The sequence below is a fragment of the Mercenaria mercenaria genome, chromosome 9 (assembly GCF_021730395.1).
Source record: "Mercenaria mercenaria strain notata chromosome 9, MADL_Memer_1, whole genome shotgun sequence".
Taxonomy (NCBI): Eukaryota; Metazoa; Mollusca; class Bivalvia; order Venerida; family Veneridae; genus Mercenaria; species Mercenaria mercenaria.
The window spans coordinates 52201822-52216366 of record NC_069369.1 but is presented as its reverse complement, the minus strand read 5'-3'; the positions used below and the strand labels follow the sequence as shown (position 1 = coordinate 52216366).

General features: G+C 35.0%; 1 protein-coding gene across 1 annotated transcript in view; it reads right to left on the bottom strand.

Annotated features, from left to right (window-relative positions):
* LOC123547119 (nuclear hormone receptor HR96-like) overlaps positions 1-14083 on the bottom strand; it is a 277908-nt gene extending 263825 nt beyond the window's left edge. The window contains exon 1 of the mRNA XM_045333954.2: positions 14024-14083. The gene's annotated coding sequence lies outside the window, so the exon portion shown is untranslated. The remainder of the gene's footprint in view (positions 1-14023) is intronic.
* Positions 14084-14545: the final 462 nt, after the last annotated feature.

Below are 14545 nucleotides of genomic sequence, written 5' to 3'. Positions count from 1 at the left end.
ATGAATAATAATATTTTCTTCAATTTCCATAATTTTCAATAGTCTACTGTTCCGGCATATCTGGAAATATGTCCATCCGAAATTATGTAATTTTTCCATTAATACATTAAATATCACAAAAAGTTGGGTCACCAGAAATCTACGAAGAACATGCAGCGGCAATTTCCAGCCATTTTTGCAGTTGTCAGTGAATTCAAAATTTCGCGAAATTGTTTGTTACATGTGAAATCACAAAAATTCTATAATTTGCAGTATCTTGATAGTGTCATTACACCAATGTGGGTCCAGTGGCGATACAATGTAATTATCATGGCTTCAAATTCATGTCTATGCTCTTCATCAATGCTGAAAGTCCATAAAATTACAAGGAAAACCTAAAAGTTTCTCGATATAAAGCCTTAGATGTGCATGCATTACTGAAGTAATGAAAGCATGATTTTTACAGATCAATAAAGTACAGTAAATTTTGCAAGTCCATTCAAGGCCAGAGCTTCTATCATAGGAGCTGTTCAATTATGTCTCTTCCTCTCTTAAATAAATTGGGAATGATCCATCCAATAATGCTTCTATCATAGGAGCTATTCAAATATGTCTCTTCCTCTCTTAAATAAATTGGGAATGATCCATCCAATAATGCTAACAAAGATCTTTAGTGAATATCTTTCAAGCAGTTCATATCAAAAAGAAACATGTTTATAATTTTTTCTTTTTATTCTTTTTTTAAGCTCTAATTAGCAGAACCTTGTGAACAATAAATAATTTATGTCGGATTAAGCCCAATAAAAGCTTTAAAATGTTACATTTTGTATATTCACTAGTCCTTGTATTACAGTTTATACATAGCTGCAGTACAAGTGCTGAGACTGCGCATATTAATTTTATTCTCAAAAAATGTTTCAAAATTCAGTGAATTTTTTTTGGATTTTTCAAAACAACATGTGGCTTTTTGATGGGAAAAATTTGTAGCCCGATAAACCCAAAAGGGAAAAATCTGAATCATTTGATTTTCTTGACAACAGACACTGTACCAATTTGCAAGAGCTGATGCAAATGTCTTTATGAATTTGGCACCTTGTGACCTAGTAATTGACGATTTCAAAATACCTTTGAATACGATCCTGTGTTTGAATGAGAAAATCTCAAATTTCTCGAATTTTTTAAAAGAACGCGAACATGTTGGAAAAACTGAAGCCCAAAATTTAATATAGTTAACAGTTAACTTCTTGTTTTACCAAGATAATTCTGGCATTTTACACATGAAACCCAAAAAGAATTGGGAAAACCAGTCTTGTTTCTATTTTTAGTAACTGGAACGATGCGTGGGAGCTAAAAAATCAATACCTAAGTACAAAATCTCGTTTACAGAAAGTTGTAATTCCATGTGAGTGTAGATGTCAAATATCATGTATTTTCGTGACCAGATATTTTTACTTTTCCAAAGGGTCTCGCGAGTGGGCGACTTGAGCGAAATAGTCGCTTTGGAGCTGCAAACTTCGCTCAAATCTAACCTCAAAGCGAAATGCAACTCGTCCGATTTTTTGATCCGCAATCGCTAATTACCGCTACTCAGACTGTATACAATTTGCACGATGTCAAAATTGAGTGTTGAATACACAAACACATGCAGATAGCATAATTTAAACTCCGCCTACTTTAGGTACTTGCGATTTTCGCGAGAAGTTCGGAAGTGAATCAAATTATCCGTTACACCAGAGATGATTGTATTCGGCCAGTTAGCACCGCGGTTCATCTTTGACATTAATTGTCAACATGTGCTAGTGCAAAAACAAGAGGACCATGATGGTCCTGAATCGCTTACCTATCCCCACATGACCCAGTGTTGAACTGAGTATGACATGGTTATTTCTATTATTTGACAAGGTGACCTAGTTTTTGAGCACATGTGACCTAGATATCATCAAGATAAAAAATTCTGACCAATTTTCGTGAAGATCCCTTGAAAAATATGATCTCTAGAGAGGTCACAAGGTTTTTCTATTATCTGACCTAATGACCTAGTTTTTGAAGGCAAATGATCCACTTTGAACCTGACCTAGATATCATCAAGGTGAACATTCTCACCAATTTTCATGAAGATCTCATGAAAAATATGGCCTCTAGGTCACAAGTTTTTCTATTTTAAAGCGATGACCATTTATTGCCTCTATCATAGACTATCATTTTCTCTTCTAAAAAATTGGACTAGATGTCATCAATGCTGAACAACTCTATGAATTTTCTAAGCATCCATTGAAGAAACATGCTTAAAAGTATAGGTTTTATTCATTTTTAGACCTACTGAGAACCATTTTTGAACATACAAGTTTTTCGAATTAACCATAAAAGCTTTAAATGTAACTTTGATTCACTTTTCTGATATTCATTAAAAATAGGGCTACAAGTGAGGTCGCATATTTTATTTTTAAAGATCAACTGACTTTTTGATCCACAAGGGGCTTTTTGTGAAATTGTACCCTATATACCAAAGTGAAAAAATCTGATCATTTTGATTTCTTTTGAAAACAGGCACTGTACAAGTTGACAAGGCTGATGCATTCTTTTTTTGACTTCTGACCTAGTATTGACGTCAATACCTTGAATCGTTCGGCTTGATAGATAAATCATAAATTTACTAATTTTTTAAAGATCGCACATGAAAAACTGAGCCCTAAAGTAGTGTACACAGTTTTTCTTGTTTCAAGATACTGGCATTTTTGAACCCACGTGAAACCAGTTTTCAAAACTGGACCGAGATACTAGGAGTAAAATCAATACTAAGTCAAATTTTTCAGAAGTGAATTCCATTTAAGAAATATCACTGTATTCGTGACCAGGTTTTTCTATTTATTGACACTTGGCAAAGTTTTTGGACGCACAATTTGACTCATTCTCGCGAAATGCAACTCGATGATCCGCAATGATAAATTCTGACCAACTTATAAATTCCCATGAAAATGTGACTGTTGAATCACAAGCAAAATAGATTTAACTCGCTACTAGCACGCACGCAGAGTCGGAGTGATCTTATCGTCACGGGATTGATCGGCCAGCGCACGGTCTCACCTTGTCACTTTGTGACAGGTGAGCTAAAAAACAACAAGAAATTGTTGATTGACCATGCGATTAATTGGAGTTGTACACATTTATTTGGTATTTATGGTAAAAGAATGACATGTAAAGTAAAATTTACTTTCCTTGATAAATTGATTTGAATAATTTCTAGTTTACACAGTTTACTTTCAGTTGTTTTTGAGTGAGATACTGTTCACCAAAGTGACTCATGTCAATAATAAACACTTTCATCCTGCATTCATACAAGATACAGCATCAAAAATCAACAGGTTAGATTTACAACATCGGTTTGAATTTTTGAAAACAACTTTTTTCAGAATTTTGTAATGAAACAATTACCACTGTATAGGAAGTGATGTAACTAAGAAAATGAATGGTCACATCAATGTTTTTTTTATCTAGAAACAAGAAAATTATAGCCACCTTTTGAATCACTTAACAGTGTTGAGGCAGAAATAAAACAAGAGCTGTCACAGGAGACAGCGCGCTTGATTATTTTGATGCTGGATAGTGAAATTGGGCACATATGAGGAAGCTGAAGCTGTCACTGGAATGTTTAATGACTCAAATGTGGATGAATATATTGGAAAATAGCTTAAGTCTCAAAACATCAAATCAGTATAAAAAGAAAATAATGCATGGAAAACTTCTGCAAAAGTAATGCACCATGTGTCATATCATGTGGCTATTTCGGAACAACTATTTTAAGTCTGAATCAAATCTATTTAGTAATACTGGAGATACAGCAAATTTTAGAGCATCACAACTTGAACCAGAAATTCTATAGTGTTATTTCTAGAGCGACGCAGCGGGGCGCCCCGCCCTGTCCTTTTTTACTGCCGCCACGCTGCCCGTAAAATGTGCCCTCTTGCCTCTGATCTTCAGCTAAATCCCGCCAATTTCCCTGTTGACATGCCTCAACGATTTTTTGATCTGCAAATTACGTCACGGCGAGTGCACACAGGTAATGAGAATCTATGAAGTGTTAAAACAAATTGATAAAGAGTATGGATCCTGTGAAATGTCAACAAAGCGTGCGTAAGCGGCCAGCTGATTACTGAGCATGTGAAAAGTGCCCTAGATTTCTTTGGGCAAAATTTGAATTAGACCGTCGTTTAGTATAACCAGTATATATCAATGCAGTTTGATTCTACTGTAATTTAAACTAGAAAATTTTAATGATTATCGAAAGTAAAAGAAAGTTTAGAATGTCCGTTCACGAGTCTTATTACTCCCGATGTCGTATTCAATTTTTCCATATTTCCTTCAAATAAGCTGACAGTCGTTGCATTTTTTATGATGAGAAACATCAAAATATGTAGAACTTTCTCTGATTTACCCTAGTGGGTCATTTAAACTGAGTAAAAACTACTTTCAGATAACATTCCGAAAGTGTACTTGTATCCGGATAGTATATTTTGGATATGCGATTTTGTAAACTTTAACCTTACTGTAATTTAGCACTTTTCTGTTAATGAAATACTGATGAAAGACCTGATAAATACAACAGGACTTTTGATAATTATCAGTTTACAATGTGACTGAAACAGGCATTTAACTATGTTGTTCACAATTAACATTATCTTGGTTTCAAGATTAAGCTTATATTAAGGCCCTCCACTATTCCACGTTCATATGAATAAGTTGACATTCTTGCTGACATTTTTAAGAGAAAGGCTTGAATGGTTTAACCTAAACTATAAAGTAAGTAAAAAGCCTTTGTAAACTTTGTTACTGGTTTTGGGAAGATTTAGCACTTTATTCTGTGACATTTCTTTCAAGTGTGTAATAAAGATAAATGGAATACATATTAGCTATAGACATCTAGAAATGCAACTACTGCTACGGTCGCTTTCACATCTAAAAGAGCACCCTGCCCCTTTCGGACAGCACCCTAGCCCTTTTGAGCTCTAGAAATAACACTATTCTATTAGTAAAAAGAGTGCATAATTCAGAACAGACTGGTGCCAGCATTATCAAACTTGTGTCAGGGCCCACGCTGTTGTTCGTGACTTGAGCCAATTGGCGAATATGCGATAAAAGTGGCTCATAATAATCGCAAGTGGCAAAAATGGAAATTTCTACATATTTGTTTGTTCTGAATCGTAACCTTTCTAGAATTTTGACTGGTTCACATAACTTGCCTTCTGTTCAGGTTGCGAAAAATCGATACTGATACGCAGTCTGCGTTTTTTCACCTGTGTGAAGTAACGTGTGTAATAAACATCTTGACATATGGGTTGCTGTTTGCAATCAATTACAGGATAAACAAGGCAGTCTGTAAGACAGCTATATCCCCCGCCGCTGTTATGGTTAGTGAAAGGGTTTATGGTATTGGGTGGAACCATTAAACGTTCAAGTTGTGACCTTGACCTTAAGCTGGCAGGGGTGAATTTTGAATTCTGCACATACATGTATGATAAGGGAAATATTAAAGCCAAGTCATATTAAAACCTTTAAAGGGGTTTAGGAGATACAGAGCAGACATAAAATGGAAGGCTCAAACCTTTGACCTTGAGTTGTGACACTGACCTTGAGCCAACATGGCTGCCTCATGGGTTCCAAACATCGTCTTGATGAGGTGATCAATTAACCCAAGTTTCATGAAAATCCTTCAAGGGGTTTAGGAAATACAGAGCGGACACAAAATGGTAGGTTCAAACCTTTGTCCTTGAGTTGTGACCTTGACCTTGAGCTGACATGGCTGAGTTATGAGTTCTGCACATTGTCTTGATGAGGTGATCAGTTGACCCAAATTTCATGAAAATCCTTCAGGAGTTTAGGAGATAAAGAGCCGACACAATATTGATGGCTGAAACCTTTGACCTTGAGTTGTGACCTTGACCTTGAGCCAACATGGCTGACTCATGAGTTCTGCACATCATCTTGATGAGCAGGGTTAGATGCTTACTTTTTTTCTAACAATCCTGGCGGGATTCCTCCTTACAAATTCAGCTGTCCCTCCCTGATTTCAGGAATCCCTCCCATTTTCAGTGATTTTATCGATTGTTAACACTATTTAAAAAGATTCAATAAACATATATAACCAAAGCAAATACATCTTTCTTTTATTTATATTTATTGAACATAAAGAATCGATACATTAACATTTGTAGTCCTTCAGCCATGAACTTTGAAAATAACGCGGAACCAGTCTACGTACATGTATGTATTCGAGAGTAAACATCCGGACTGTGGTTAGAATGACAGGGGTGTAAAAAAAAAATTTCACTTCACTCGCCGTGCAGGACTAGTAGCCAGTAATATCTACTCGCCCTTAGTGAACAGCCACTCGCCCTAATAACTGACACTTTTAATACTGTCACTTTTATGAAAGGAGTATTATGTACAATAGTATTATTTCCCGAAAAATATTTATTTTGAAAAGTGTCTAAAAAATTTGGACACAATAATCATCGTCCATCCACCCGTGTTGAAAGAGATGGGAAAAAACGTTAAAGATTATCGGTAATTATTCAGTTGATAAACTAAGTAATTGACCTTGTTTTCATGATCAATTTACACCCCCTCAAAGTAGAGCTAAAAGAAGTGTGTCAGTATCTTGACATCTGAAGTGGAGATCAAAGCGGTATTTTTGCTCGAGATTGTCATGGCATTACGTCATGTTTTCGCGCCATGTGACACATCACTGTCTGATCGTACCGCATCGGTTCTTAAAATTGCTGAGAAATAGAAATCAATAAAAAGTTTCTTCTTTAATTTGTTATCAAAAGCGAATGTGCTATATCCCGTATAAAAGGTAAATGTCTCAAACGATAGTTACTATAGTGGATATTCTACCTCTGTGACCTATTTGCCCTCAAGGAATTTACATTACTGTTTGACAAAAAAAAACTTAAATTGTTGGTCAAAAAATACATGTGAAAAGATTCATTTAAAACTTACTAAAAACAGCAATGACATCACATTGCTTTATTTTAAAATCGCATTTTTATTTACGTTCACGAGGTCACGTAACCTATTCTGCCGCACTAACAGAAATCTCATCTGTTTGCCAAAAAACGTTTTACTCCATGTATTGTAATTGCTGCCGCTTTTTCATTATTTAAGATTTTTTTATTCTGTTTTTTGTTCCTTCTGGTCAAAAGTCTGAATTTTATGCCCAGAGTATTCATCATTTATTTACTTTTAGACAGAAATAAGTAACTAAGACCGCGCTGTTTGAATTTTTACAAATGATTATATGAAAATTGGACCGTTTTTATAGAATTTTGCCTACATTTCTGTCGATATCTTATTAAAATCATTATAGAATTCAAATAGTATTATTTCTCAAGAGGAGTTGAAAACTTGAAGTGAAAATGTTAAAAAATGAATGCACTACGCACGGTTTTTGTGTACGTGTCGATGTAAATTAGATATTTAATACGATAGGTCGCACGTGCTTGTGGAATGGAAAATTATCGGCATGACGTTTTGATATCTTTACGATTCGCGGGTAAATTCCAGTCAATCCAGGTAGCGATTGAACCATCTCAAAGTTTGTTGACGTTTTGGAGTTGTAATTTCTGAATTTTGGTAAAGTAAGGACGTAAAAAAACCACTCGCCCGATCGGTCGAGTATACAGCGAGGTCCACTCGTCCTACTCAGACTTTAACTCGCCAATGCGAGCGGGCGAGTGGAATTTTACACCCCTGCTGAGATGTCGACTTCGAAAATCGTTTCAAAGCAAGGTTTTTCTGTCATTTTGGTATTTTTGATAAGTTTTTTTAGCTATAGATATTGAACTGAAAACTTACTGTCCCGACGGGACAGCCAGCTTCCAAGTTCAGGAGGCCCTCCGCTAAAATAGGTGTCCTCGGGATCGCGGGACTGCGTTAAGATCGAACCCTGATGAGGTGATCATTTGAATAAAGTTTTATAATTATCCTTCAAGGGGTTTAGGAGATACAGAGCGGAAACACAAAATGGAAGGCTCAAACCTTTTACCTTGAATTGTGACCTTGACCTTGAGCTGAAGGCTGACTCATATGTTCTGCATATTGTCTTGATGTGCTAGTCATTTGACCTAAGTTTAATGATCATCCTTTAAGGGATTTAGGATATACAGAGCAAACACGTAATGGAAGGCTCAAACCTTTGACCATGAGTTGTGACCTTGACCTTGAGCTGACATAGCTGACTCATGGGTTCTGCACATCGTCTTGATAAGGTGATCATTTGACCCAAGTTTCATGAAAATCTTTCAAGGGGTTTAGGAGATACAGACCGGAAACCCACCACTCGTGGCGGGGGATTAATAATTACAAATCGGGAAAAATCGTACCTAAAACTGCAGCGTATTTCACACAACACAAATTCGGATAAGTCAATGCATAGTGTCAGAGAAAGTAAAAAACATCAATAATTTGATTAAATTACTTTTACTTTAAATTAAATATTCTTTCATGAAATGAGCCGCAGATTCAACTAAAACAGGAAACACAGAATTATTGGTAGGGCCAAAAAAATTATATGTATGTTTCCTGTGACATGCCAGAAAAAAATAGGGTAGGTAGGTCGATTTTTTTTTTTTTTTTTTTTTTTAGAATACACATCTTTACAGTAGTGGAATTCCCTTGTCTTTGCTTTTTGCCTATTGTCTCATCAATACATATATGTCTGTACTAGATGGTAGATGCTATACACTTTAAATACACTGCTTTTTATATTCCCTTTGACTTTTAGTCAAATTTTTAAATACATGCCGTCAGAATATTTCAACAGAATGCACCTTTGGATTTCCATTGGTTCAAGCCTAGCTTAAACTCATGATATTTTATGTCAAGGCAGGGGTGTATTTTTTTTCCCTACCACCTGCCCTGCAGGACTACTAACCACTAAAATCTGCTTGCCCTTAGTGAACAGTCACTTGCCATTATAATTGACATGTTTAATATTGTCACTTTTATGAAAGGAGTATTATACAATAAGTAAATTTCAAATGTAACACTCAGTAGACAAATACTATTCTCTTGTACCCTACATTTCCTTTTTTTAGGTGGCATATTTGTTCTTCTTAAAAGCAGACATTTTTATTTTTCTTTCCTGTATTTTTGTCAGCAACACCAGCAAGTTGCTCTCCAAAAGTAATAATAATTAAAGTCTATCCCCTCCCGTATTTTCCTAAACTATTAGGACAGCATAAAATATTTAGTTATTTTCATTTTCTCAAGACTTATTTCCCGAAAATAATTATTTTGAAAAGTGGCCCCAAAATATGGACATAATTATCATCATCCACACACCCTAAATTTGTGAAAGCGAAAAAAAAAATTATCGGAAATTATTCTGTTTATAAGCTAAGTAATTGGCCTTTTTTTTTGATCATTAATTAACACACTCCAAAGAGCTAAAAGAAGTGTGTCGGTATCATGGCATCTGAAGGAAAGATCAAAGCGGTATAGTTGCCCGAGATTGTCATGGCATTACGTCATACGTTTTCGCGCCATGTGAAACATCACTGTTTGATCGTACCGCCTTGCTTCTTTAAATTGTTGAGAAGAAATCAATAAAAAAAGTTTCTTCTTTACTTTTTTTAAAAGCGAATGTACAACATCACGAATGAACTGACAGGTAAATGTGTCAAACAATTATACCGGATACCCTACCTCTGTGACCTGTTTGCCCTCAAAGAATTTACATTATTGTTAGAGAAGAATATCTTACAAAGTGTCATGTCAAAAATAATACTTGTACGAAAAGATTCATTTAAAACTTAATCAAAAACCGCAACAACATCATACTGCATTATTCTAAAGCCACAATTCTATTTACATTCACGAGGTCACGTAACCTATTCTGCCGCTCTAACAGAAATCTGTTTGCGAAAAATCGTTTTACTCCATGCAGCGTTCGACACTAACGGTGTCCCGGGATCCCGAGGACACCAAAAATCTGCAAGGGATCCTAAAGTTCACAATTTCGGTGTTCCGTCGGGACTCTTGATTTTCAGATAAAATATGATTCTAAAAAAATGAAATTCCCCAGTCTTGTTCGCTCAAACATCGGTCTTTTGCTAAGCCAGGGCGTTCAGTTGACCCGAGGTCCCGGGTTTTGACCCGCGAAAATCGAGAAAAACTCGTATTTTACCCGCATAAATTACGGCACGTGCGTCGGCTTGACTCGCGGAAATTTACTTAGATGCGTTCCAAGTTCGATAGTTCTGCCCCCTGTCAATCAAAATCCCAGTGAATTTCAATATTGTTCGCCGGTACAAGCGGAAAAATGGCAGTAGGCGGAGCGTCGTATGTTAATTAGCTACCGACAGATGTCAGTCACGCCACGCGCCAAATGACACTTGCTTATCTCGAGGTTTGTATTTAGTACAATATGCCTTGTCATGATCAATGTTTACAAATTAATTGATAAACAATGCAGCCTTAGATTATCGTGTTGTACTCATTTGTGTGCTCGATACGATTACATCGTCGGCCGTTACGGTCTATAACAAATTTATTATCGTTGCCGAGGCTTTGTTTGGGCAAAACAAATTAAATAAGCAGAAATTATACGTGGTATAATGAGAAAATAAAGTTAAAACAGTTCTCTTTTCAAGAACTTTAACTGTTACTTTTGTTTTTCGTATTTGTCACTCGTTTTCTAGACCGACATTTTCGAACATTTTTATCATTTCTTACAAGATTTTTCTAGTACAAACTAAAATAAAAAGCCAATAAAACGTCTGCATTTACGAAAAATATGATCACTGTTGCCAAAGCAGCTCTTATTTAGAAAAATTTGCTAATAATAAAAGCATGCAAACACTAAACCCCACCCACTTTTAGGCAATGTGCAAAATAAAACAACTAAAATATGAAATGTTTAAGAAAATCTGTTATGACCAAAGTACTAGTTTTAGATAAAGTCTGTGGGAGTTGCATTAATAAGGCCTAAAAAATCTTTGTATCTGGTAACATGCTCAAAAAATTAGGGTAGGTAGGTCGGAACATTTTTATTTTTTTTTTATTTAAGGGAGACTTCGGAATTGTCAAAAAAATGATTACAAATAAGGGGGTTATAAGGGGGAATGAACTAGGCGGCATACATTTAGACGAACTACAACAAATGGCAGAGGAGTGCGATGGTAGTGAAGATGAGGGGGAAGAAGACCTGGACAGAAATGACATTATTCTTTTACTGCAAAAGTCATACAAGCTATTGTTGTCATTGATGTAAAATGGAAATAAAGTGGAAATAAATTACATGTAGTAGTAGTAGTACTACTAGTACTGTAAACAGTTGTTTGTTAGATTTTAGTTTTTTCATGTTCTTACCACATTTTGTTATCAGGGACTCCTAATTTTCAGCAGGGATTCCTAAATTTCCCAGCAGGTATTCCTTTGGGATACCTGGCAAAAAAGTTAGTGTCGAACGCTGCCATGTATTTAAATTGCTGCCACTTTTTCATTATTTAAGATTTTTTAATTCTATTTTTATACTTTCTGTTCAAAAGTCTGAATTTTATGACCGTATTATGTATCATTTATTTACTTTAAGAAAGAAATAAGTAATCAAGATCGCGCTGTTTGAAATGTTACAAGTGATTACATGAAAATTCGGCCGTTTTTATAGAATTTTGCCTACAGTTTTGTCAATGTCTTATTAAAATTATTATAGAATTTAAACTGTATTACTTCTCAAGCGGTGTTGAAAATTTGAAGCGATTATATTAAAAAATGAATGCACTACGCGCGTTTTTTGTGTTCGTGTCGATAAACAAAAGTAACGGCGAGATTAGATATTACGATAGGTCGCACGTGCTCATGGAATGGAAAATTACCGGCATGACATTTTGATATCCTTATGATTCGCGGGTTAATTCCAGTCAATCCAGGTATTTTTTCGTGTTATAATTTCTGAATTTGGTAAAATAACGACGTTAAAACCACTCGCCCGATCGGTCGAGTATACAGCGAAGTCCACTTGTCCAAAGAGCTATAAAAATAAATATTTCTTTGACTCGTCCTATCCAGAATTTAACTCGTCAATGTACGATGGAGGTGAATATAGAACTGTCAGATCCTTCAAAAGAAACTGCCTGTCGGCGGGTGGACTTGTTCAAAAAGCCCAGTGAATGTACATCGATCCGATGTTTCTAAATGAGAGCATAAAATTTTTTTCGTACCCGCAAATTTTCGTCCGAAAAAAAGTTTGGGGTCGGGTCACCGGAAACATACATATTTTTTTTTTACGCCTGGGTTTAAAAGTTAGATTCGTGTTTGACACTGTATAAGGTCCAAATAGATTGACATTTATATTTCCTCTCAAAAACTGCTATGTTTCTGTAAAAACTTAATTAATGCAAGAAAAAAATCACAATGCATATTTTCTTTTAAACCCAACTTCAAAGAAAATCAAATAGAAAATATAATGATTCTTGCATTGATTTCTTCTTTATCAGGCTGGTAACATTGCCCGATCGGGCTTACGGCATAAAAATTAATATTTCTTGAAAAATAATGAAGATATTTCTTTCATCTTGGTCCATTTATTAAGCATATCTAACATATGATGCTTATCAAGATAGAAATAACTTTGTTACCTTCAGTTTTGTTAGAATTACTTCCTTTTTTCACATTTTTATGATGCATAATTTTTGAAGTCCTAAAAGTTATGTTTTAATGCAATGTTTAAAACAGAAAAGGTTCAATGGCTTTCTATTGCTCCAAACTTGTGCAACTTCTGAATATCTAGGGTAAATACTTTTTTTCTAGTGCACATGTATGAGCATTTTTTTAGAACTTACATTTCTCTTTTATGTTCTAAGTGAAAGCAGAGTAAAATGTATATATTCATGTACTAGCGCAATAATTTACAGGGGTTTTTTTCGGCCGTTTTTATAGCCGTTATTGGGCTATATTCCCAAAGCTAAAAAGTATGGTTTTTATCCCAATATGAGTGCAAAAATTCCCAATCTACATTCTGAAAAAAATTTCATCAAAATTGCACAAACACTGACCAAATTATGGACAATTTTGTAATGGCAGTATGTTAAAGAGGTTGTACAATGTGAAACAAGTGTATAAGTTAATACTATAAGAAAGTGCTTAAACACATTCTTACTATATACTATGGGTCTAAATATTTCCCAATTCGGAACATTTACGTCAAAATTCCCAATTTTTGGGGTATAGGCTATGTTCTCAAAACAGCAAGAAAAAACCCTGATTCAGAGAATTAGAAAGCCATTTAACCCTTTTTTGTTTTAAACTTAGCATTAGAACATATTGTTTTGGACTTCAAAGATTATGCATCATAAAAATCGGAAAAGGGGAAATAATTCTACCAAAACTGAAGGCAACCAAGTTAATTTTAATTCTAATTTGTATCATTTGTTATGCTTAATAAATGGACCAAGTTTGAAAGAAATACCTTTATTATTTTTCAAGAAATATTACTTTTTATGTCGTAAGCCCGATCGGGCAATGTTACCTGCCTGTTTATTTATTTACTAAAGGCTAAAGCTACCTTTGATAAATATGTTACAGTTTCAGAAGCTGTTTCATATCATTCTTATAATTCATCACCTCAGTTTACTTAAATGAATAATATTTTTAGCACGATAAACCCCTTAAAAAGAGTACCTGGGTATAATTCCACAGAGCCCAGCTATAACAAAATCCTGGGAAGAACCCTGTACCACATATGATCAGTGGCTAAGCAATGACTTATTTCATTTCATTCACTTCAACATTAAAAGAAAAATACACATATATTTTGATTAAGATAAGCCCTAGAAGGAATTTTTAGATAAGAAATATACAAAATACAGATGCCGAGATGGCTGTCCGAACTACAGGACACTTTCTTCAGGCGATTACAACAATAATGTCGTAAATGTATTAAAGCAAAATAATTCAAATTAATGTATTCTTGGATAAAAATACACGACTTGTTATTTAGCAGGATTTTGAAATCATAAAAGGTTATAAGAAAGGACATATCTACCTTTTTAAACGGATTAATTAATTGTCTGCTAATTGGAAATAAACCGGAAATAACACTTGACTAACGCGCAGCGATTGGTCAAAAGAAAGAGATTCACCATAAAACAAATTAAACTACCAACATCCACATTGGCTGTCCCAATGTTTCGGCTACAACTTGTATATTCGGTTCCAATAGGAGTGATGTTCCATTGCGAGGAGTAGCTGATATAAAAAAAAACCAGCGTGTATGTCCACTTTTCGTCTGTTCCGTTGGAATTAGTGAGAACCTGGTTAAGATTCCGGAAGGTGCCCACGTCTGGTTATAGGGGATGGCTTTAACTTGAGCGACATAGATTGGAATAACAGCTGTGTCAATCCTGGCATCAAAGCATCAGATAACCAACAGCAGATTCATAGAATAACGTATCTAGGATACAGTATGGGTCCATGAGTCATACAGCACACTTAAATTTGTTACAATGATAATGTTAATTTTCTGAGAGAGAAATGCCAAACAGTCATTTTGAATTTTTTTTGCCAT